The 22026-nt window shown below is 43.0% G+C and overlaps 1 non-coding gene across 1 annotated transcript; it reads left to right on the top strand.

Annotated features, from left to right (window-relative positions):
• Positions 1-230: 230 nt before the first annotated feature.
• On the top strand, positions 231-314 carry Trnas-gga (transfer RNA serine (anticodon GGA)). Its single transcript is given in 2 exon segments — positions 231-270; positions 280-314. It is a non-coding gene; the product is annotated as a tRNA-Ser (tRNA).
• Positions 315-22026: the final 21712 nt, after the last annotated feature.

The raw sequence follows: 22026 nt of genomic DNA, 5'->3' as shown, positions 1-22026 counted from the left end.
TGTACAGCCCTCTCGCAGTGTCCGGAGCAAGTATGGTGGGTCTGACACACCTGTGTCAATGTGTTCTTTTTTCCATTTCCAGGAGTGTAGTATGTACTCACTGCTATGTTTGGAAATAATTACAACAGTGATAAATTGTAAGCAAATGCTTAAAACATAACGTTTTTGCATCATGAGCATAAAATGAACCTAATTTCTTCACGCAATATGGACGACGAAGAAGTGAAGCCGCCGGAGTGGCCGAGCGGTTCTAGGCGCTACAGTCTGGAGCCGCGCGAACGCTGCGGTCGCAGGTTCGAATCCTGCCTCCGGCATGGATGTGTGTGATGTCCTTAGGTTAGTTAGGTTTAAGTAGTTCTAAGTTCTAGGAGACTGATGACCTAAGATGTTAAGTCCCATAGTGCTCAGAGCCATTTGAACCATTTTTTGAAGAAGTGGCTATAAAACTAAATTCAGTAGGATTTGAAATGTGGCGGGTGATGCTCTAAAATATCGCGTCTGGCATATTTCAGTACGTTGGTAAGCCTTGGCGAAGGTAATTGGTTATGACGAGTGACTGCAGCTTGATTTTATTGTTTCTCATGTGGAGATTGCCATCGTAATCAATTAGCAGAACTATATCTGCAAACTATCTCACACAGTTTTTACGTATATGTTCCCTGCCGTACCTGTACCGTCGAGTCCTTTGACATCACAGGTATTTATTGTCAGTGGATACGACGCTCAAAACGTTTTTCTTTCTTCACATTGACCACCTACATTTTCATAGTTTTAAAAGAAATTAATGGTGAATTTGGACCGAGAAAAAGAGAGTCTCGTTATGAAGCTCCAAATGTCCTTGTGACACTATCGAAATCTGGTAAACAAACGTCTTACCAGGTCAAAAAATATTTGGAAGATGTTTTCTTTCCCAGTGGGGAAGAAGTATCTGTACTATTGTTAGATTCTTGCCGTGGTCAGTGTCAAAGAACCATTTAGAGCGTCCTATGTGAATACAAGTAACGTGCTCGTCTGGTGATACCAAAGAGTTCGGCGACTCTGGTACAACTGTGGGTCGGATACAGCTTTCGATGTTGGAAGAACTTTGTAAGAATATTTTCAGTTCTAGTTCTGTTGAATGGTTGTAATGCCAATATCCAACTGACGATCAATATAATAAATATGATAATCAGTTCTCTTCGGCAAAGCGTAGGAAGGTACTGAAATATGTCTGACACATATCAGGATATTTAGAAAGCTACATGTGACAGTGACACATCCTACCGAAGTTCGTTTTATATTGTCTTCACGGTCGTGATTTTTACGTCTCGAAATTTCGCTTATTTCATGTGCATGATGTAAAAACAATGTTGTCTTCAGCATTTCCTCACAGACTATCGTTGTTGTAATTATTTCATATCATAGTAATAAGCTACTTATTATTTTCAATTAACAAAATACAGGTATGTGAAATGGTAAGATAAAAAACTAAACACCATGAATGTAAAACGTAAAGTAATAATTTAAAACACAACAAAAATAAAAGTAGAATAAATAGGTGGAATACTAATGAAAGTTTAGAAATTTAATTAGGTATAGTAAAAATATTACGACAGCACATTGTATACAGCTTATTTAACAAAAACGGTATTTCAGAAACAGTCTTTATTACCAGAGATGTATGTGGCTTGAAAGCTTCTTAAATTAATGGTTGAAGAGAGGTTTCAGTTATTGAAAATTGTTAATGGTGGTGAGGTGTTTGCAAAATATCGAATTATTACAAAAGTTGATCAAACAGTTTTCAAGAATATTAATTATATATCAACTTATACGTGATAACATTTTTATATATACTATTTCTAATATACTCCCTAAAAACCTAAAATGCCAAATCACTTTTCGGTGTGTCTTTTAACACTTAAAAGTGACTTTGAACACAAACAAAGACAATAATCAAATGGTTCAAATGGCTCTGATCACTATGGGACTTAACATCTGAGGTCATCAGTCCCCTATAACTTAGAACTACTGAAACCTAACTAGCCTAAGGACATCACACACATCCATGCCCGAGGCAGGATTAGAACCTGTGACCGTAGCAGTCACGCGATTTTGGGTTAACGCCCCTAGAACCGCTCGGCCACCGCGGCCGGCAAAAGAACCATTAATCACTGCACTATTTTTCCCCCTGTATACACACACTAAGCTTCATCAAGATTGTTTATTGACACTTAGGAATGTTCCCTTGGAGTGATTCCTCGTGAATGCCAGCGCTACACAACTGTCGCACAGAATTATACAGCCACGCATGAAAAGTATACGATGTCACACCAATTCTGCCTGTAAAAGCCGAAGCTTTTGCTCACACTTTGTGCCATCAAGCGGGGAAGATATCGATAGCTATGCTCCTCACAGCTCCGTGAGGCACTGACAACGTGATTTCGAGAAGGAATACAGAATGTGTCAACTTGGAACAAAAAACGCGCGGCTTTAGGCCGCTGTGGAGGAAATTAAAAAAAATAAACGCTCTGTATTCTCAGCACAGTCGAGAAACGCATCTCACTAAGGTCTCTAAGAGAAGCAATCTTGACAGCAAGGATGTTAATATGTCAAAGATGGAACTGTTTGCCACACTTTGATTCTCCAGAGACCAGGACCAGCTTAAGGCCAAATACAAGCGGCGGCTTAGAGCGCTAGGATCGGAAGGACGACCTACCGATGTGGCACAGCGGTTAGCACACTGAACTCGCATTCGGGAGGACGACGGTTCAATCCCATCTTTGGCCATCCTGATTTAGGTTTTCCGTGGTCTCCCTAAATCGCTTCAGGCAAATGCCGGGATGGTTCCTTTGAAAGGGCACGGCCGATTTCCTTCCCCATCCTTCCATAATCCAAACTTGTGCTCCGTCTCTAATGACCTCGTTATCGACCGAACGTTAAAGACTAATCTGCTCCTCTCCTCCTGAGAGGGGCGACACACGGGTGTGTCATAATAAGTAGCAAGAACTGACACGTATGGAAGTACGTGGTAGTAGAAGCAAAGACGTCCAAGCAAACGTGGACCCGCTGAGGAGCTGACTGCCAGAAAATGGCGACAGTGTGGTTTCGAGCTGCAGCTGACTTCAGTGTCACATATTGTCCTACTTGGTAAAGGAGAGAATTAAATTTCTAGGAAACCCAAATCCAGTCACTAAACGACAGTATGTAAGTACACTGAAGGGCCAAAGAAACTAGTATAGGCATGCGTATTCAAATACAGAGATATGTAAATAGGCAGAAGAACATTTCACGTGTGTACCTTGAATACCAAGTATACGGTAAACATGGCCGGGAAAAGATCCTGCAAGAACGGGACCAACGACGACTGGAGAGAATCGTTCAACGCAGTAGAAGTGCAACCCTGGCAGATTGCTCAGATTTCATTGCTGGGCCATCAAGAAGTGTCAGCGTGTGAATCATTCAACGAAACGTCATCGATATGGGCTTTCGTTGCCGAAGGCCCACTCGTGTACCCTTGATGATTGCACGTCACAAAGCTTTACGCCTCGCCCTGACATTGGACTGTTGATGACTGGAAACAAGTTGCCTGGTCGGACGAGTCACGTTTCAGATTGGAGCGGAGGGCGTGTACGTGTATGGAGACAACCTCATGAATCCACGGATACTGCATATCAGCAGGGGACTGCTCAAGCTGGTGGAGGCACTGTAACGGTATGGGGCGTTTGCAGTTGGAGTGATATGGGATAGATCCCTGACACGTCTAGATACGACTCTGATATGTGACACGTACGTAAGCATCCTGTCTGATCACCTGCATCCATTTATGTCCATCGTCCGGCGGACCTGGGAAATTCCACCTGGCCACCAGACTCTCCAGACACGAAAATTATTGAGTAAATCTGGGATGCCCTTAAGCGTGCTCTTCAGAAGAGATCTCGTACACTTACGAATTTATGGACGGTCCTTGAGGATTCATGGAATCAGTTGGCCCCAGCACTATTTCGGACATTAGCCGAGTCCATGTCACGTCTTGTTGAGGCTCTTCTGCGTGCTCGGGGGGACCCTAAACGATATTACTCAGATGTAGCAGTTTCAAAAATGGTTCAAATGGCTCTGAGCACTATGGCACTTAACTTCTGAGGTCATTTATCCCCTAGAACTTATGTAAGGAGGCTGTTTAGGTGTTTATATTTGTAACGCCACGCAGCGCTCCGTATGAAAATCACTGGCTGTGCTGTGTGCAGTCTGTGGCTAGTTTTCATTGTTGTCTGCCATTATAGTGTTGGGCATTTGGCTGTTAACAGCGCGTAGCGTTGCGCAGTTGGAGGTGAGCCGCCAGCGATGGTAGATGTGGGGAGAGAGATGGAGTTTTGAAATTTGTAAAACTGGATGTCATGAACTGCTATATACATTATGACTTTTGAACACTATTGAGGTAAATACATTGTTTGTTCTCTATCAAAATCTTTCCTTTACTAACTGTGCCTCTGAGTAGTTAGTGCCTTCTGTAGTTTCAATGTTTTATTTAGCTGGCAATAGTGGCGCTCGCTTTATTGCAGTAGTTTGAGTAACGAAGATTTTTGGTGAGGTAAGTGATTTGTGAAACGTATAGGTTAATTTAGTCAGGGCCATTCTCTTGTGGGGATTACTGAAAGTCAGATTGCGATGCGCTAAAAAAAAAAAAAAATTAAAAAATTAAAAAAAAAAAAAAAAAAAACCAGTCATGTATAGTTGTTCTAAGGGGACGTTTCACTTAAAACTACTTAAACCTAACTAACATAAGGATCCATGCCCGAGGCAGGATTCGAACCTACAACCGTAGCGGTCACGCGGTTCCAGACTGTGGCGCCTAGCACCGCTCGGCCTCTCCGGCCGGAGTAGCAGTTTTTTTGGTTCTTCTGTGTGTATATCCGAAAGTCAAGCAACACACATTAATCGGGCTATCTAATCTATAGCGTAATACTGAATTGAGTTTTCCGAAACTGTTTCATGACGATGGATTGTAACTACTTTTACATCTGTCGATTTAGTTACTCTAAAAATAACGTCTCACATTTTATGTGAGGAAAATCTGTTCAGCATGCGGTGCCACCCATCTCTGTAATACTTTTGTAGGGAAAGAGGTGTGCTGGATGCAGTAATTTAGAAACGACAGGAAGCTTATGGCGTTATTAATACAAGATAGGTTTCTTTATTGTTCGAGGGTTATTCGGAAAGTGAAATACAACCGGTCGCGAAATGGAAAATCAAAACTCTTATTTTCAGCTGTTACCTATCCCTCCCAGCTACTTCTACACACAGTCATCGGTCCTACTTTTGTCGTAGCGTTGTACCAACTTCTCAATACCCTGAACATAGAAGGTAGCCTCTGTGCTTTCCGACAATTTTCTACGATGGACTGCAGGTCGTCGCATGTGTCAAAATGTCTTCTTCATAGCTAGCAGTTCGTCTGAGTATACATGAAAAGCAGAGGGAGACAGGTCCGGACTGAATGATTATTATTCAGACACTTCCCATCGAAAACAACAGTAGTGTGCTCATTGCCCGTGCAGTGTGCGACAAAGAATTGTGAAGAAAAAGAAACTGCCTGATAACGTCCGTAGGAGGAGCTGCATGAAATCCGGCTAAATCTGTCACCGTGCATCCAAACTTGGTTTGACACACAATTTTTTGTGCATTTTTGCTCTCTCACTGTGCGTGCAGAACCGAGAACAGCGATGTAACGCTATCTACGGGCGTGCTAGACACATATCTGTGCAAAGCTTCGCGACCGATCTCTTATTTTCCAAATTGTCTCCGTAATTTTAAAGCTTACTGTTTCAATTACATAATGTCACAGATTATAAACCATAAAATTTCAGCTATGTGCTATGAGAAATTATACAAACATTATAGTTCTATGTCAAAGACAATCACGCTGTTACGTAAAAAAATACAATTTTCGCTACCTTTCGGAGGGGAGCTGCATAGAACTGCTATATAGACTTTTATGACATTTTCTGTTCCGTTTCTGCCGGACGGAGTTGGCCGAGCGGTTCTAGGCGCTACAGTCTGGAACCGCGCGACCTCTACGGTCGCAGGTTCGAATCCTGCCTCGGGCACGGATGTGTGTGTTAGGTTTAAGTAGTTCGAAGTTCGAGGGGACTGATGACCTCAGCAGTTCCATAGTGCTCAGAGCCATTTGAACCATTTGAACAGAAGTGCAAGTGTATTACTGGCCATCTGTAACTGGGACGAGATGGTCCGTTGACCGTTGTAGGCACTTAGACTTCCGTTTTAGGTCATCCAGTGTTATGCATTGTGCCCAAGACAATATGCTGAAAAACACCTGCACGCACGTAAGGATAGTATCCGCATAACACACCATCTACCGCTGCAGACTTGGGAGGGGATTTCGGTATTCGTGACATGACTGTAGAACGACGCGAACAGCGGACGAGGATTATGCTACAGCACAGGTAAAATGTAGGTGAAGCACAAACATGTGATTTCCCGTTCGACCACGCAAGTGTGTTGCGTTAGGGAGCCCCGCAGAAACCGCTCTTAAATGTCTACTTTCATCTCTGCACATTTCCTTCGGCTCCCTAGGCCAGCGTCCCGGGCTACAGTGGAGAGACGCCGTCCATTGGGGAACCGTCACCCTTGCCCTGTAGAGACCCTCCTGCCGAGAAGGGGCGCCCCGAATATGCAGCCAACAGCTACTGGCGGCTGGGCCCCCACTTGCCACGTTCCAGGTACCTGGAGAGCCCTTCTCCAGGTAGCCAGCAAAAGGCAGCGGGCCCCAACTCCACTCCCAGTTTTCATCGTGCAGATTCCGCTCTTGTAGAAGCGGCGGCGCACAAGTACCGGCACCCCCCCTACATGTTCCGTCTCTCTAATGAATTCTCCGTTTCAGTTTAGTGACGAATCCAGATGAACACCTTCTTACCTGATTAAAATTTTCAGGTTTCCGTAAATATATACAGGAACTCAATTATTCAAAAACAGTCTTAATCGTGAAAGTCTCTTCGGGTTTGCTGCCGGATCCTAAAATCAACTTGACTCGATATTTCGGCGATCCAACTGTTCGCCATCTTCAGGAAATGCTACTTCTGCTGATGAGTCCCACTGAGAACACCAGGTTGCAAATCGTCGTCCTATATAGGCATGCGCAGCCCATCACGATTTCTGCCTTCCAAAACAGGGAGGTGGCGCCGCCCTTAGTGAAACACTGCTGGCAACGATATATCGCAATTAAGGCCGCACCGAAGAACGTTCAGTTTTGTTGCGAGATAATACAGGATTCCAAGTTTTACATTGAGGAAACCCATTGTCTCTGTTCATTAAATTATCAGCCAACCTAATTTTAATCGCCTCTTTACAAACACTGTTCCAAAAACCGGAAATGTTGGCAACCACAACAGTTTCCTCAAATTTCATTTTGTGTCCCTCATTTGGGCAGTGTTCAGCTAACGCCGATTTTTCCGGCTGTTGTAGCCTCGTGTGACAGCGATGTTCCACACACCTGTCATGCACTGTACGAATATAACGGCCAACGTAAACTTTCCCACATTGACACGGGATTTTGTACACGCCGGGTTTCCTAAGTCCCAAATCATCCTTCACAGAGCCAAGCAGAGCCATAATCTTAGAAGGTGGACGGAACACACCCTTTATGTTAAAATTCCTTAAAATTCGTCCAATCTTAAACGATAAGCCTCCACCATAAGGAAGAAAGGCCACAGATCTATGTTCCTCTTCGTTCACCTCCGGAGATGGTCCAAACTCCATAGCCCGACGAATCTGTTTCTCGGTGTATCCATTTTCCTTAAAAACAGTCATCAAATGCTCAAGTTCTTGGGTTAAGCTGTCTGCGTGGGAAATACGTCGGTTGCAAAGCTGAAGTCCTCAGTGCTATGTCCTCGAAGTCCTCCATAAATAAATTGGCGACTATGGGTGACAAAGGACTACCCATAGCCACTCGGTCATTCTGTTCAAAAATGTTACCGTTAAATAAAAAATACGTGGAGGTAAAATCGGCGGTAGCAGAACACTGCCTAAATGAGGGACACAAAATGAAATTTGAGGAAACTGTTGTGGTTGCCAACATTTCTGGTTTTTGGAACAGTGTCTATAAAGAGGCGATTGAAATTAGGTTGGCTGATAATTTAATCAACAAAGACAATGGGTTTCCTCTAAGCAAAACTTGGAATCCTGTGTTATCTCGCATCAAAACTGAACGTTCTTCGGTGCGGCCTTGATTGCGTAATGTTGCCAGCAGTGTTTCACTAAGGGCGGCGCCACCTCCCTGTTTTGGAAGGCAGAAATCGTGATGGGCTGCGCATGCGCCATGTACTGAACGGTGGCCTATATAGGACGTCGATTTGCAACCTGGCGTCAGTTCTCAGCGGGACTCATCAGCAGAAGCAGCATTTCCTGAAGATAGAGAACAGTTGGATCGCCGAAATATCGAGTCAAGTTGACTTTAGGATCCGGCAGCAAACCCGAAAAGACTTTCAAGACTTATTACGCCGGGAAAGCCTACGTAATCACAGTCTTAAACGTATTTATTATTATTATAATACCGCCAACCGGTTTCAGCCCGACGTAGGGGTCATCTTTGGGCGTTTACACTGTGAAATTATAGATATCCGCCAGAAAAACTCCATTATACAACAGCTAAAATTACGTAAATTTAAAATATGTTACCCATTGGTCGACTGCTGGTGGTGTCACTCCTATCTACACAACAGCAGGACATTATGCGAGACTAACCCTTCGTATGGGCTTAAATAGCGTGCTGAGATCACTTGAACAGAAAACAACACCCCCATCGGTGATCAACGGCATTTAATACAGTTTATTACATGTAATTACTAGTCGCCTTGGTTTAACATAAATTTAAGTGACAGTAAATAACAGCAAACGGAACAACTCCATTTAAAAAGAGTTACAATTATTGGGTTAATTATAAAATAATAACAAATATTCCGTAGTCAACTCGAAAAATTCGTAAAAGTATATTACATTATGTACCAAGTATGAATTAAAACAAGTTGTGACACACAAAAACTGCTGTCGCCTTGTATTATATCTATTCGTACATTTACGTAGAAAACAATTTACTAAAACGGCTGATACGGAAGGGCTACAAAGGTCTCTACTGTTTGTAGTGAGGACGTCGTTGCCATGGATTATAAAGCGAATATCAGGCGCCCTCTGGTCTGTGTAGCGAGGCGCCGTCGTCATGGTAGCAGCTGGTGTGTTCTTATGGTGTTGTCTTTGCCCTGGCCACGGCGTCCGTTGACGGGGTAGCGTTATGTCATGGCTCTCCATCCATTCTATAATTTCCTAGTGTAAACGCCCAGAAGATGACCCCTACGTCGGGTTGAAACCGGCTGGCGGTATAATAATAAAAAACGCTATTAAGACTGGTTTAGAATAATTGATTAATCATACTAATCGCTGCTTCATCTCCACAACCGTGTTGTGCATACTACAGGAAATGCTTCTCGACACACAGTAAACTTTAACATACGAGGAGGAGCTCCAAAGGAAGTACACAATGCTTTTTCTAAATACCCAATACATTTTCCATACCTTTGATATTTTTACAGTATATTGACACATTGTACAGAGGCAAAAAAGTCAGTTTTATGGTTCCTTACCTCAATCGGTAAAAGCGGAAAACCTCATATTATCAGACTGTTGCCCGTCTGTCCGACAACTGAATACCCTTTTTCTCAGGAAATTTATGTCACCTACTGAGGTCTATGAATCTTGGTGATGTAAAAATCTTAAGCTTCTAAGTCAGTACACTCAGGAGATACGGCCATTTATGTCACATATTTTGATACTCACAAACTCACTCATTGAAACCTACACGGTACTTTACCTAGAATCATAAAACTTGTCTAGAAGCCAACTTTCTCACAAGTAAAGGAAAAAAATTCATGAAGCTGTTAATCTTTAATTGTATCAAACAAAAAAAATCTTTTGTCATTTGCTATCCCAATTCCAAAATTTGAAACTAAAACGTTATCGAAAATTATGGAGGCCCTGAGATCGATATCTTGCCTGTCAATGTCTATAACAAGCAAAATCGTTGAGATTCTCGATTCCCCGAATGCATGAATTGTCTGTAAACATGATTAAATTTTTATGGGACTCTCAATGTGTGTGGGTTTCGGCCTTCTATGCCATTTTCAAGTATTTCATTTTATGTTTTTTAACATATAATGCAGGAATGATTGGAAAACACTGACAAGGAGAAGGGATAGAATGCCATGACATCTGTTAAGACAACAGGGAATAACTTGCATCGTACTAGAGGTAGCTGTAGATATTATAAACGGTACAGCAAATCTGAGAATGGGGTACATTCAGGAAATAATTGAGGACATAAGTTGCAGTTGCTTCTCTGTGTTGAACTGGTTGTCCCAGGAGAGGAATTCGTGGCGGGTCGCATCAAACCAAGAGCGAGCTGAGAACAAAACCAATGAGAAATTTGTGAATGCAAGTACAATTCAGGAAGAAGAAATAAAAAGTTTCGCTGATGACGCTGTAATTTTGTTGTAGACTGCAATGGACTTAAAAGACCTACTAAACGGAATGATAATATCTTGGAAATATGTCTTTTAGGATGAACATCAACGAAAGTAAAACAAGTGTATTGAACTGTAGTCCAATTGTCCGCAGCTCGTGGTCGTGCGGTAGCGTTCTCGCTTCCTGCGCTCGGGTTCCCGGGTTCGATTCCCGGCGGGGTCAGCGATTTTCTCTGCCTCGTGATGACTGGGTGTTGTGTGATATCCTTAGGTTAGTTAGGTTTAAGTAGTTATAAGTTCTAGGGGACTGACAACCATAGATGTTAAGTCCCATAGTGGTCAGAGCCATTTGAACCATTTTTTTGTAGTCGAATTAAATCACGCAGTGCTGAGAATGTGAGATTAGGAAATGAGTTGCTAAAAGTAGTAGACGAATTTTACTGTTTGGGTAACAAAACGATGCTGGCAGAAATATAGAGGATATAAGATGCAGACTGGGTACAGCAAGAAAAACATTTCTGTAAAATACGAATTCGTGATCTACAATAAGTTTAAGTATTAGTAATTCTTTTCAAATGGCTCTGAGCACTATGGGACTTAACTTCTGAGGTCATAAGTCCCCTAGAACTTAGAACTACTTAAACCTAACTAACCTAAGGACATCACACACATCCATGCCCGAGGCAGGGTTCGAACCTGCGACCATAGCGGTCGCGCGGTTCCAGACTGTAGTAATTCTTTTCTGAACCTATTTGTGTGGAGTGTAGCATTGTACAGAAGTGAAACGTGGATGATAAACAGTTCAGACAGTTTGAGTACCGAATCTTTTGAAACGTCTTGCTGCAGAAGAATGCTAAAGATTAGACGGGTAGATTGTGTAGCTAATTAGAAGGTACGGAATCGTATTTTGGAAAAAAGGAAATCTGTACCACAACTTGACTAAAAGATGGTGGTTTATGGGAAACATTCTGAGGCATCAAGGAACCGTCGTTTTGGTAATGAAAGGTTGTGTGGGAGGTAAACACTGTAGACAGAGACCGAGGGACGAATGCAGTAAACGATTCAAATGGAATCGTAATAAAAATGACCATGAAAATGCTTGTTGATTGATGAAGAAATCTCGCAGTTGGTTTTCCAGACGTTTTTTATTTCCACATTCTCAACATGTTTTGAGCCCAGCCCACTGTCTGGTGACATGTCAGTAACTAGAATTTGCAATTACAAACTCTTCCCACGATACAAATGCAAACACACACAATTACAATATTCACAAACGTACAATGCGTGTGATGTACCAGGTGCAATAACTTTCACTCGCACAGACAAAAACTAAATGTACCAGAGCCAGAAAAGCGCTTAACGTGTACCGTGGCCGATAGAAGGCATTTCAGGCTAGGATAACGCCATGTGGCAGGCTGCCTGTATCATAAGGGAATTTAATACAAGTTGTATATCCAGATTACTAACAATGAAAAAAGTAAAGCTCAAGGACAAAATTTCATGTAAGATATGACAGCAAATATTACACAAGTGACAATTACAGCATATTAACAGAAACTCAAAATTGCGGCAAATGTCGCCGAACGTTTGGTGTTGTAAACGGTTGACGCAAAGAGTGCACAATTTTTATTTCAAATGGCAATTGAGGAAATTATCAAATATAAGAAAAACACAACCTCTTGTTCCACTGATCTGCTCATTAAGTACTCAATCATGGAAGCGCCGTCTGTGTACGAAAATTTCTAGGTCTTCTGAAACACCTTCATTCTCATAATGAAGAAACTGCAAATTGTTTTCAGTGTCACGAAGCTGATGATTGCACTGAAGTAAATATGCTCCTAGAGCGCTACCACAGCTAGAATAACCGTGTTCCCTATATCGCATTCGGAACACACTCCCAGTCTGTCTGATGCTAAACTTATTGCAAGCTCCAAACTTAATCTTATATCTCCTCCCGCCTTCAGTTTTCAATAATCAACAAGCATTTTTAGAATTTTTATCGTATTTGTCTTAATGGTTGCCTACCTCTATCGGGACTTTCAGTCCGAAATAAAGTTTCAGATCGATGCAGCTTGCAGTAGTTATGCAAATATAAAGAGCCCTGTAGAGAATGGACTAACATGGAAGGCAGCATCAAAACTGTAGACAACAACAACACTTAGTGCGCCGGCCGGAGCGGCCGTGCGGTTCTAGGCGCTTCAGTCTGGAACCGCGCGACCGCTACTGTCGCAGGTTCGAATCCTGCCTCTGGCATGGATGTGTGTGATGTCCTTAGGTTAGTTAGGTTCAAGTAGTTCTAAAGTTCTAGGGGACTGATGACCTCCGCTGTTACGTCCTATAGTGTTCAGAGGCATTTGAACAATTTGAACACTGAGGGCAAGAAGTATGGGATGGTTAATTAGAGTGGAATGACCGTTCTAACACAAAACTAAGTGGATGAACAGAAATTTACCCTGCTGTAGTACGAGTTGGGAGAGAAAGAGGCTTTTTCTTACCATCGTGGGGGACACTTTGGAAGTCATTAAATAGAAAGGTTATCATCTGACGTATCGGGCATACTGAGAATTACACGAAATATACAATGACTTCTTCCATTTGGGCATATCTCTGTCCATTCTCGAATTATGCCTCGTTTTACACAGAATGCATGATTGGTGGTGAGTCATATATTATTGAGGTTTCATCCTAGGTTGAGCACTTTCTGAGACGTCATTGATCACCAATTTAGTACTAGAGGTAAGTGTGGGAGGTAAAAGTCGTAGAGAGAGACGAAGAGATGAATTCAGTAGGCAGATCCCGAAGCATATAGGTTTCAGTAGTTGTTCAGAGATGAAGAGGCTTGGACAGGATAGAGTAGCGTGGAGAGTTGCATCAAACCAGTATTCTGACTGAAGATCACAACAACAACACGCTACGAAGCCAATCGCATGTGGCCAACTGATGATGGCACCAATGTTCCGAAACATGTTTGGGCAGTAAAAAGACTTTGTGTTTTGCGAAACCCAATTCCCGTATTGTAATGGGCATGCACTCTGCTGTTAGGCTGCCATAAAGCGAAGGACGACGATGCATATAACGAGAAGTGATTGACGAGATATCGACCTAGCGCTTCCTACCGATATTGGAACAACGGGAGAGGCGGATAATGTGAATGAAATCACAGGTCGACGCGGTGGACGTAATTCAGCGACGCCGCGTGGTTTATGGGAACAGGTTCCGCTCCATATGATTCCGCCTGCCTACCCTATCAAGTACTGGCGACACGGCACCATTCAACAATCTCGCACCGTTAACGCTGCAGAAATACAGATGTCACGTGCGTTCCACTGGCCTCCCGTGGCCCCTGCATACAAACCGCTGGAAAGTAACGGACAACGGCTCGGAAAATAGCTGAGGCGCCTGCGTTTAATTCTCGGACAGACCGTAAAGATAAATATTTACAACTGGCTGGCGCGCTGTTTTGCATATCAGTGTCTGCGGTCGCAGCAGCTGGGCGCGCCGCATTTTATCTTCATTGTTGCGCGCGGCGCTGCCGCAGGCGGTGCGTCGCAGTACAGCCGGCGACCTTATTAGGCAGATGGGCGGGCCGGTACCTGCGCGAACGCCCGTGACAGCTGCGTGTGACGCTGCCGCCAGCGCGCCATGCGGCCGCGCCGGAAATTAACACTCGCCACTGGCCCGGCGGCCAGCGTGTTTACACCGCGCTCTGAGAAGTTACCGAGGATGCGTTCTTTTGAAGTTGCTCTGCAGCCCGGCATGGCAGCCGTTACGTGACTCATGGTCCGATGCTTATCAAGACATCTTCATTAACGTTCGTATGGGAGCAACCAAGAAAATGGAGGTAAGGTTCGTAAGTATGAGCAACGTGTGGGTGTAAAGGTAATGCGCTGTGCGATCAACTTTTTCCTTCATTTTTCTCTTTGATGTGGTTATGAATTCCACTCTTGAGCCAATCTCCGCATCCAACAGCAGTACTAACATCCAACGTCCTCAATTACCTCTACTGTGTCCAGAATAAGCGCCTGCAACTCCCGCTTCCCGCGAAGCAGACCGATACAGCGGGCCCCGGACCAAGTAGGGGTCAGCCTGGCCGGTCGTCGCGGAAACACAAACGCTTCCCAGAGACCACCAGGAGGCGTCCACGGCGCCGCAAGAAGTGGCTACAGCCGCGGGCCTCTTCCCTTCTGCTCGACACGTGACTGCAAATAGAGCCAGCCTTATCCATGCGCCAAGCAGTATTTAGGCTGCCGCAGGAGCCCGGGGAGGCAGTTCACGCCGAGCGAGACCACTGGTATCATCGTCCACCGCCGCCAGCGTACCGGAGCCATCCTCGCGGCGCCTCTACTCGTCCTCGGACTCAGGTGACGGCAACGTGGACTCCGCGCCGCTCTTCACGAGACGTACGGGCTTGGTTTGGTGAAGTTGTATGGTTACTACAGACAGTTTTTTTATTTGGAAGAATCTCTGATTTAGTTATTGGTAGACTTAGAGGATCAGTCCTACCTCACGAATATTGTTTTGTAACTTTAGAAGAAAGACTTTACTTACTCCTGAGCCAATCTCCTCATCCCAGAGTAGCACTATTATCCAACGTCCTCAGTTATTTGTTTGGTATACAGTGTGAAGGAAAAACGTCACAGCTTGGATGCTGGCATGCGATTGCTCATCCAGCGTCAAGACAAATGTTTATCTGGCGAAATCAGATTGGGTGCATTTTGAAAACACATATATGAAATCGAGGAACCATCAACATCGTCATATTGTGCAGCACATCAGAACGTGTGTCAACCCACATTATGGTACCAGCCGTCGTAGCTCACTGAGTAGGCTTCTGGAATATTAAACCTCATCCACTATGGACGTATGGTTCGAATACTCGTCTGGTTAGTTTTTAGTTTTTAGAAGTCCGTTCCCTAGTGCTCGTTGTTTAGAAGCAGGACATCGTTTTGTCACATAATAGTAGCCTGACATATGAGAGTGTGACCCACTTAAACTGCATCTATGTGTCTACAAACCGAACAGTTCACAACCCGAACTGGTCCTGTCAAGTACATTTAAGGCAGCTTACCGATGGAATAAAAAAACAATGAATACGTCTGTATGCCTAATGTGATGTATGCATCCAGTAAGCAAGCCGCTGCTGCTGCTGCTTCTGATGCGTATACTGCATGGTATTCTCAAAAACACCATCCCTATACGAATGTTATTCATTGAGAGGAGCAATGCCTTCGGAAAAAAGGTAATCTTCATCCACGAGTAATGGACATAGGTCGTCCAAGAACTACACGTACTCCACAAACATAGGACGCGATTCTTGAAACCGATCACCTCGCCAAGGCATTTCAGGGTATCTCAAACACTGGTCGTTGAAGTGTCGCACGATGAAGAACATCTATACCACTACACGTTAACTCAACATCAGCGGCCTGAAGACCATATTCGACGAATACATAATCCTTTCGGTTGGAATCGTGAGGGTGTTTCGGGCCTTTACTTACTGCTGGACAAGTTGAATGAGCCATTATATCGTACGTTTCTTTCCAATACTTTGCCTGACTCGTTGAAAAAGTCACACTTGTATTCGCCACAGCAATGGTGTGAGCATGGTGGTGTATCGACACACATTGTAATGAATGTTTGTAACTAATTAAATGATGCGTTTCCAGGGAAATGAATGAATCGTGGAGGTCCAATGTTCTGGCCTCAATGTACCGTGGACCTTAATCCACTGGATATTTACCTGTGGGACACTTTAACATTCATGAATGTAAACGACCTAATACCTAGTGTGCATGCCGCCTCGGCATTGGTGGGTGCAGGTGTGTTGCGCAGGATCCAGCAAAATACGATCCTGCGAGTGGCGAAGTAAATACAAGCTGATCGCTTTGAACATCTGTTGTAAAGTGAACGTGGCTAAGCGTTTGCATACCGGATCTGTGAAGATAAGCTTGGACGTCATATGTACAGAATTGAACTACTGTGCGTAACACAATGCGAAGTCTATTGTAGCCTACCTGCTGCCATGTTTGTGCCTCATTGGCTACAGGCGATGTTACTGTATCTACCGTTATTTTCTGTTTGGCTTTACTTGTGTCGTGGGAGAAACCAAATGGTCGTTTACGTCTGTAAGAAGTTCATTTTATGTCTTATATAAGTTTTCTTTAATTTACGTCTGTGGTCACAAACTTCTTGTTAACAGATTACCGGTTTCGGTCTTTAATGACCATCATCAAATCTGCAGCAAAAATGGGAAAAACTTAAATTCACTCGCAAACTGTCTACAGCTTAGAACAACACATAGACCATAATGAAAAGTAGTACTGACAAAATTAACATTTGTGCTCTTTAAATATGAAGGGGCATACCTCTTTCATAAAAACAAAGTCCTAATGTACTGCAGCCACAGTGGCATCGTCAAATGTTAAATGTGCAATCAGCACCAGCATCGTCAAATACATATAAATAACATCACATGCACGACTCATGTTATCAGTAATACTACTGTTCAAAACAACCTGCAGTACAGTAGCCACAAGATGTATGTGTTGTAAGTTCACCAGATGTCGCTAATGTCGACATACACTAGTTTTCAATAATTAATGGAAACAGCGAAAATAAAGGGGGATACAATAGTTGAAGTTTGCAATAAGCTTATAACGTAGAAAAGGCATTACAACAATAAAAAAAGCAGTAAAAAGAACAAGCCAAAAGTAAGATAGAAATATGAATAGTTAAGAAACAGTGGTTGACATGTGCTCTAGTGCCAATATTCTAGATAATGACATAAATATTAAACACCGTTGATAGTGCATTGGGTAATATTAAACAACCATAAAACAAATCGCTAAGGGAGCCACAAATGAAAGAGAACAAAGTGCTGCACATAATCAGCGCCCTCTGTTAGCGCTAACTCTAGAATTCCGCACAGGCGGGAAGTGGTTGGAGGAACGTGACCGGCAGAGGGCCCCTCGTATCCTGCGGTACTCCGTTGCAAGAAAAGAACGATAAAATTCCGTAACAGTGAATGACCCACATTATCTGATTTATGTAGTCTATGAAATGAATAGAGAAGGAACAAGAACATGTTAGAGTCATGCGCAAATAGTTTAAATAAAGGTAACAGTAGCAGAAAGAAATACACAAGATACTGGTGTGAATTGGATATAGTTTGATGCTGCGACTGAAAAAAAAATATGTTGGTGCGAATGCGACTCGAGCATCGGTGTGTCTGCATATAGCATTGCCTCGTCTCATTAAGTTAATGGGACAGCTCGGGCACAAAGCAAAGTTCACGCTACCTCTTCTTGGCCACGCTGCATGCAGTTGCTGTGTTGTCACAGTTACGCTTTTCTTAAAAAAAATCGCATTTCTACTACACCTACTGGACTAGGATTTGCTGCATACTTTTGTAGGACTAGATATACTTTTATCTTGTAGTCAGGTATCACATACCGATCGCCAAGTGCAACACCTTTCTCTTTGCTCTGTAATCTAACTTGTTCCTGATATGCGAAATACCCTCGGAGAAATGCAACAATCCGAATTCCGAAGAAAGCAGGGGATGACAGATGTAAAAAATCCCAAACTATCGCCGCGAGAGTAGCTGCGTGGTCTAGGGCACCTTGCCACATTTCTCGCGGCTGCCCCGTCGGAGATTCGAGTCCTCCCTCGCGTATGTGTGGTGTGTGTGTGTGTGTGTGTGTGTGTGTGTGTGTGTGTGTGTGTGTGTGTGTGTGTGTGTTGTCCTTAGTGTAAGTTAGTTTAAATTAGATTAAGTAGCCTGTAGGCCTAGTGACCGATGACCTCAGCAGCATGTTCCTCTGGGAACTTACCATAAATTTCCAAATTTCCAATTTTACCAAACTACCAATTTAATGAGCAGTGGTGGCAAAATACCTGCTCGAAGTATTTACAGATGATTGGAAAAAATTTAGGAGCATACGAGACAAAATTGACCCTAAGACGTACCTTAGATTATAGGATGCCAAACCCACGTTTGAAATATTTTTAGAGTTAAAGAAAGCTTTTGACAATGTTACTCGAAATGCTCTTTCAAAATCTGAAAATAGCAGGGCTGAAATAGAATTACGGAAATGTTCTATACAAATTGTACCAGACTGCATTTATAAGAGACGAAGGGCGTGTAAGGGGACCAGTGGTTGAGAAGGGAGTGAGACAGGATTATAACCTATTCCGGGTATTATTCAATCTGCACAATGAGTAGATCTAAAGAAGCCATGGAAAAAAATTCGGAAGGAGTCAAAGTTCAGGGAGAAAAAAAAACTTTGAGGTCTGCCAATGAAATTGTAATACTGAAATCAAAAGATTTGGAAGAGCAGTTGAACAGAATGGACAGTTTCTTGAAAGGAGATTATAAAATGAAAATGTGAAAAAGAAAACAAATGTAATGAACTGTAGCCGAAAGAAATCAGGCGATGCTAAGAGAATTAGATTACAAAATGAAGTACTAAAAGTAGTACATAAGATTTGCTATTTGGGCAGTAAAATAGCTGATGATGTCCGAAGCACAGAGGATATCAAATGTACACTGGGAATGGGAAAACAAGCATTGCTGAAGAAGAGAACCTTGTGAACATCGATTTAAATGTTATCAGGTCTTTTCTGAAGTTATTTGCCTAAAGTGTAACCTTGGACGGCAGTGAAACGTGAATGATAAGCAGAATAGCAGCTTTTCAAATGTGCTGCTACAGAAAAATGTTGAACTTTAGATGGGTAGATTGCGTAACTCATTAGGCGGTACTGAACTAGAAATGGAGATAAAAGAAATTTGTGGCATAACTTGACTAAAAGAACGGATCGGTTGAGAGGACACGTCCAGAGATATCAAAGAACCATCAGTTTAGTACTGGAAGGAAGTATGGAGGAGGTAAATATTATAGAGTTAGATCAAGGAATGAACATAATAAAAAAGTTCAAATGTATGTAAGTTCCAGTAGTTATGGAGAGAATAAGGGGCTAAAGTAGCGTGGAGAGCAGTATCAAACCAGTCTTCAGACTGACTCCATCTAGGACAGGATGGTTCCGATCGACTCAACCGGTCTGACAAGACAGCGTCTTCTGCCTAAATGACGAATGACTCTTTAAAATAATTTTAACTTACCCATATGACTGCAAAGCTTCTGTTTCTAAAACGATAATCCTATTTTTGCTGGAGCGTCTGGTAAGTTTTGCGTGCCAAATACGCACCAGCAAATCTGCGAGGAGATAGGAATCAATATAACAGTTACCAAATTCTAATTAATAATAACAAAATCGCAACGGGTACTTTAATATTGATGGACTATACATATGTCGGGACCCAAATAAGGGAACACTACAAGCACTCGCGAGACACGAACATTACTTGAGTCCAACAAATCAGCTATTTTTTCTGCCTACATTCAGACTCCCTGTCCGCTCAATACACTATGTGCAACAGAAAAATCCTATGCCAACGAAGTAGGCTTATTCTACCTGCTTAAAAAAGTAAAATCGGACCCAGATAATCAGTGGCTACCTTTTCCCTTGCTTTAATTATAAAATCGGAAGCCCTTTGTACCCAACAGATTTCTTTGCCGTTCGCATGTACTTGTCTCATTTGTCAGAGAAAGCTGCAGAACCCCAGCACGCGAGCAGAGAAAGACCCGCTTTCAACACACGTCCAGTGGCTCACAGTTTCTCTTTCCCACCGCGCCAAACTCAGCCTGACGGCTCAATACGCAGTATTTTCTACAATTCGAGCAGCGCGAATCGCATTTCTACACAGTACACATAATTGAACGAAGCAGTGAGCTCTCCTCTCACTCTGAACTTTAAGTAAGACAATACACGTTTAATTCTGACAAGTGTACTGCTATTAACTGTGGGTCAGAAACGGTACAGTGCTCTCACTAATAGCTAAGAATAAAACTGACAGACTGGTTACTACAAAATTGCACTACGGACAATTCTACAGCATAACCAATTAATCACCTAGACAGTGGTTCTCGTAATTTCGACCTACACACTGATTTACTATTACGCGATTGCATTGCAAGTACAAAGTGTAAATTTCCTTCTCCAAATCAATTTTGTCACTTAATTTGTTTATCTTGGCGTTATTACACGGTGAGGAACTCTCTTACACTATCTGATGAACACAATGTGCAGATCCCTATGTACACTGAAGAGCCAAAGAAACTGGTACACATTCCTAATACTGCGTATGGCTCCGCGAGCACTCAGAAGTGCCGCAACACGAAGTGGTATGGACTGGGCTAGTGTCTAAAATAATTCTGGAGGGAGCTGAGACGATGAATCCTGCTGGGCTGTCCATAAATCCGTAAGAGTACGAGAGGGTGGAGATCTCTTCTCAACAGCACGTTGCAAGGCATCCCAAAAATGCCAATATCTTCAAACAGAGGTACGTTTGTAAAAAGAAATTCACCATCAGGTGAGTGGAGCTTTCTTTGAAAACCATGGTGATTTACAGCACACCCTCCGTAAAGCTCGAGGCTGTGGTTGTTCATCAGCGTTTCCGGTACACAGTCACATCACCATTGCGCCTCTTGGGCACCGAGACATTTGCTGTTACTGCTCCTCTGCTGACAACACGAAACTCCCCGATTCCTTTTCCGATTGCAAGTCAGCGCTCGTCCTGTCCAGAGGTCAAGTCCGTATTACGCTTAACCGCCAAAGAAACTGCTGTAGACATGCATATTCAAGTACACAGACATGTAAACTGGCACAATACGGCGATGCGGTCGGCAGCGCCATATAACTCAACAAGGGTTGAAAGAGGATTATTGTTAATGAAGTAAAAGATTCACACAGCGGACACCAAATGAAAAAGCTACTCCTTGTGTTTCAGATCGAGACAAAATGCGAAGGAACTGTTAATCAGAACTCAGGGAGAAGTTTTAGTCTAATTCACAATCGGTTTATTGATCTTAAGCATAACATGACAACAAAATTATTAAAGAAACATCATACAAAAATATTTATTTAATAAAAGCCTTACTAAAATGGGATCTCTGGTGGACAAAGTGATCTGCTGGGGATAGATACACGACACTAACCAGTACACTATTCGCTCTATCTCATTTCATACACGTGAATCCAGGTTATGGCATCAAACTACGCCACCACCAAGCATCTATATTCTACCATACAAAAAAAAGGAAAAATATGGTTCGAAAGAACAGGGTGCAGAGAAGTATATATTAAGGTCCTACGTCGCAGCAGCGAATACCTTACCGTCCTGCTGGTCAAGGCAGCACACCACTATGCTTTCGGCGACTGAAGTCACGGACGACGGCAGCGTTGGCGAAAAATGCAAGTACTAGGTCTCGCGTTCGGTTAATTCAGAATGCAGGTACTTCCCTATCTGAAACTCCGATGGATTCCAGTGTGCAAGTGGACCCGTTTGCTGGTATGCCAAGCCAATTTGACTCTGCCCGCATCTCGTGGTCGTGCGGTAGCGTTCTCGCTTCCCACGCCCGGGTTCCCAGGTTCGATTCCCGGCGGGTCAGGGATTTTCTCTGCC

This window comes from Schistocerca gregaria, chromosome 3 (assembly GCF_023897955.1).
Source record: "Schistocerca gregaria isolate iqSchGreg1 chromosome 3, iqSchGreg1.2, whole genome shotgun sequence".
NCBI classification, from domain to species: Eukaryota; Metazoa; Arthropoda; class Insecta; order Orthoptera; family Acrididae; genus Schistocerca; species Schistocerca gregaria.
This window is presented reverse-complemented; position numbering and strand designations above follow the sequence as displayed.